The 4,532-nt window shown below is 32.7% G+C and overlaps 1 protein-coding gene across 2 annotated transcripts in view; it reads right to left on the bottom strand.

The window, feature by feature from the left end:
• The window catches only part of LOC108686995 (orphan steroid hormone receptor 2-like), a 26,774-nt gene extending 24,259 nt beyond the window's left edge, over positions 1–2,515 (bottom strand). For both annotated transcript variants that reach the window (XM_018192551.1, XM_018192546.1), the window contains exon 1: positions 2,368–2,515. The gene's annotated coding sequence lies outside the window, so the exon portion shown is untranslated. The remainder of the gene's footprint in view (positions 1–2,367) is intronic.
• Positions 2,516–4,532: the final 2,017 nt, after the last annotated feature.

Genomic DNA, 4,532 nt, shown 5'->3' on the forward strand with positions numbered 1-4,532 from the left:
AGTTCTAAGAATCAGAAAAAGATAAAAAATAAGTTAAATCAAAATTAAAGTTTAAATTAACTATATTGGGATAGAAACGGATATAATTTTTAAGACTAGAAGGAGATAAAGAGTAAATTAAATCGAGTTTAAGCTACATGTTAAAGTTAATGTACATTCATAGAAATGGATCGGTGTAGGAGGACATGTTCGTGTTTTGGTTCGGTTATTACGTCATTTTTTGGCCTGGTTTTTCATTACCTGATTAACTTGTGGTCCTGATGTTTTATCCAATGTGCTTCATTTATGATGATGTCATGGATGAATCCCATTGGATGAAACATCAGGTTAAGCTCAACCACAAGTTAATTAGATAATGAAAAACCAGACCTTTGTCTTTTGAGAATTTTTGATGAAACTCTCCGAGTTTCTCTCTTATCTCGGATCAATTTGATTAAGTGACTACCATAAATATTATATTTACTGACTTTGCAAATTTATAATTGTTTTGTGTTATTAGCTGAAACAATCTTCGTTATGGAGTTTGAGGCTAAAAATTGAAATTAAGGCTACTCTCTAAAATTTTTAGTGAAATCTCACTCTTTTACCCGTTTCCACCTATGTAGATTAATAAATTGATCTTAATATAACTTACTGTTCATCTTTTTCTACTTCTAAGAATCAGAAAATTGTGAAGATTAAATTGAATCGAAATTAAAGTTAATTTATGTATGATTATGGGATTAGTGAAAATGAACACTGAAGTTGAAAAGTGAGACACATTTTTTCAACAATATATATTTCAAATAGTAAGGTTTCAAAGAAATAAATTATAAGTCACTCTTTTTCATTTTCAAGACTGCCTCAATTTTCATTCTGAATCTGGACTGAGATCTCTCAAAAAAATTTATTAGAGTGTTAGCCAATTCAATTAAATGCATTAATGCATATTAAAGCTATACATTGATTTTATCTGTGTAAAAGTAAAATGCAAACATGGCAATATAATTTCATACATATTTTAATTCGTTACTAATGCAGGTGTTGATTTTTAGTTTAAGATCTATTTGATGCTACAAATATAGAATCAATTTTCCTTTATCATTAAATTTTATTATAAGATATTTTAAAATTAATTCATGATTATTCTTTATAATCAAAGCATATCCAAACTTACAAGTAGTAGCAAGAATATTTTTAACTATTCCAGTAAAGTAGCTTCATGTGAAAGAAATTTTAGTAAATTAAAATTTAAAAAAATTATTTGAGATTATCACTAAGTCAAAAAAGATTACCAAATATAGAAATTCTTTCAATTGAATATAAAATAAGGATATATATAGATTTTGATAATAATCGATTTGATAATAATCGAATTATTAAAACATGAATCATTACCTAAGCTTTAATCTTATATCCATAATTAGGCCTTATGTTTAAGACTTCTTTAAATTTATCTTTAAATATTCTACAAATTATTGGCTCTAAAGATGAACTTAGAAGCCTTAAATATAAAGCCTAGTTATAAATACAGGCATTAAGCTGCAAGAAATTGACCAATTATAATTAAATATTTTTCTCATATTCAACTGTGATCCGTCAATTTTTTATGACTTAAAATTTAGAACTTATAATAGAAAATCCATTAAAGTGAAGATTATGACACACAAAAAAAACTTAAGCAGTAAGCAAATGAAAATTTTGGATTTGTTACAGTTTACATTATCTTACAGTCTTTAGTGTGATTAGCCAATTCACTCAAGTTTGTTTTGTGTGACGTAGCTTTTACAGTTCTCTGATGACGAAGACGAAACATTCCGTACACAAGAGCGTTACGTCATAGAGAGAAACGCCTTCAAGCATTCGTGAAATCCTCATCTCGTAGAAACAAGATTCGCTTTATTTCGTACCCTTCGACTCGGAGCATAGCATCTCGTGTCATTAATTAAACGTTCGGAGGAGGTTGGCGCGTGGTGAAGAAGCGAAATGTAACCTGCGGTGACACCATTGAGCGTGCAAAAGGGACACACAATATAAAACGCAGTCCCTTCCGTATTCGAAGTTTATCGGCATTAAACCCGAACCGGAATTCGTCACGCTAGATTCGATTCATTGTCGTCATTCAACGCAAATGAAGAGGAACGAAAAGAAAACGACGACCGTCTCACGAGCTATTGCTTTCTCACCATCGTCGACGGCGACGGCCGACGGACGATGTGCTGTGAATATTATGAGCGTGTGTGCGCGCGCGCGCGTGCACAACTCTTCCCTCGGGAGGATGTCGCCGTGCACGCGAAAATGCAAAAAAAAACATCTCCCGTGCGCTCGAGGACGAACCTCGAGAGTGAGAGAGACATTGATAGATAAAAGAGAGGAACCGCAACTCACCTTCACGGGTAGCAGCAGCGACGACCGATCTGTGCCGTCGCGCAATCGAAACCAGCAGACACCAGCGGGCTAGCTACCAGACTTCGACCGCGGGTTAGAGTTCATAACCTCTTCTAACCTTTACCTTTTCGTCTCCCCTTCCCTGTCCTGCCACCATCCCCACTTCCTGCGCGTATATCTTGACATCTCGCATCGCCCTCTGTGTCATCGAGCATGTAAACATGTTATCGCAATGTGTGCATTCAGAACAAGCGCTCAGTGAGCTCTTCCATCTGATTGGCGTATTCCGTTCAACTCTAATATGTAGACCAATCAGAAAAAGCTCACAGAACGCAGAGAGCGCTCAATATCACCGTTCCGTTTTAGTGGATTTTCGCGAACACTGCGCCGCGACAGGCTAAATTATCAGGATGGCGCCATGTTGTATAAAGTTCATTGGCGGGACGAAAGTTCGATTCGAAAAGCGGAAGATATCTTAGAGACTCCGCACAATAAAAGGAATAGAGAACAGAGAATAAGAATGTCAACCTATCAGAAACTGTGTATTCCACAATATGATTTCAGGTTCTCTGTTCCTTTTATTGTGTGGAGCTCCTTACTCTCTAAATTCTTTGGTGATATCTCACTCTAAAGAATATTCAGAAGAAACTCAGTCAATCTTAAAAAAGAATGGCTCAATCTTTTTTAAGAAATTTAACTTTACTTATTTTAATTTGGCTCAATTTTGGTATACTGCAAAAAATCGATTTCGATTTTTAAGCTTTAAAGATATACAGAATATCTGGGATTTAAATGTCAAAACTGGGAGCATGTAGAGAATCGATAAACTAAGAAAAAAAATCCCGTAAAGATACACGTTTTTGCTTTTTGGAAAAAATCGCAAAAAAAAACAAAACGTAGTTATGTTCTTGCACTCTAAAGTATTATCGCCACTAAAATCGTACACGAAAACAATAATAATAATTCCGTTTTCAGGTAAAAGAGGCAAACACTTTGAACATTTTGAATATTTACATTAAGCAAGTGAATAAATAATGAATGATACAACATAAATAAGTAATGAGAAAGTACAAAAATGAAAACTACGTTTTATCTTTTTTGCGATTTTCTTCAAAACGAAGTGAAAACGAGCATATTTCTACAAGACTTTTTTTCTTAGTTTATCAATCCCCTACACGTTCTCAAAGTTTTGACATTTCCAAATTCCAAATCTTACAAGTATATAGTACTAAGCAAGAACAAACATTCATAATCGATTGTTATATTCAAGATCATCTTAAGTACAGACTTAAAATGTCACGGACCAATCACAAGGCTGTTTTAGCATCTTAAGACATTACTTAAGACGATCTTGAAATAAGAATAGACTATGAATAAGTCCCTAAGTAAATGTAATCAAATCCATAATAAATGCGAAGTTACAGAAATGCTTAGTTTCCAAAATATTTAATTTTATATAATCGGCTTAATTCTTTAGCCAACTTAACGTTCTTTTAAGATTTTGATTAGAGGCAATAATTTGAATTATAAAAACTATTTTGCTAACTACAGTTTTATATTGTATATTGCATTTACTGCTAATAAATTTAATAAGTTTACATTTACATTCATTTTTAGCATTCGTTATATTTTATCTTATTATTAATGTAATGTGTGTGTGCAGCATGCACTACATTAAAATTTATCAGAGTTTGCAAGAATGCTCGATAACAATTTCGAAGTTTTTTTCTGAAAATAAGAAATAACAAATAACACATTAAATATGAAAAAAATTAGTTTATTGCAAATACGTCGCACAATGTGGGGTACATAAACTTTCATCACGTAAGCTGAATAGCCACTAAACGCAATGTGTCTACTGCTAGTATCACTACTGTCCTTAATTTAATCATAGTTATTCATTTTAATTGCACTTATCTTATACTTTGTTCCTTGTCTCTTTTTCTCTCTCCAAAGCTCGGATATATACCTATTTCGTTTTAAGCGTGGAAAGCATAAGTGCAACTAAAACAATGTTACTATGATATTTTTCTGAATTTTTACCTAGTAAATATTCAATTCTGTTGTACGATAATTGTATGTTGCACGATACATTCATACATGCATACATACATACACACACACACACACACACACACACACATATATATATGTGTATATATATA

This window comes from Atta colombica, unplaced genomic scaffold (assembly GCF_001594045.1).
Source record: "Atta colombica isolate Treedump-2 unplaced genomic scaffold, Acol1.0 scaffold198, whole genome shotgun sequence".
Classification (NCBI taxonomy): Eukaryota; Metazoa; Arthropoda; class Insecta; order Hymenoptera; family Formicidae; genus Atta; species Atta colombica.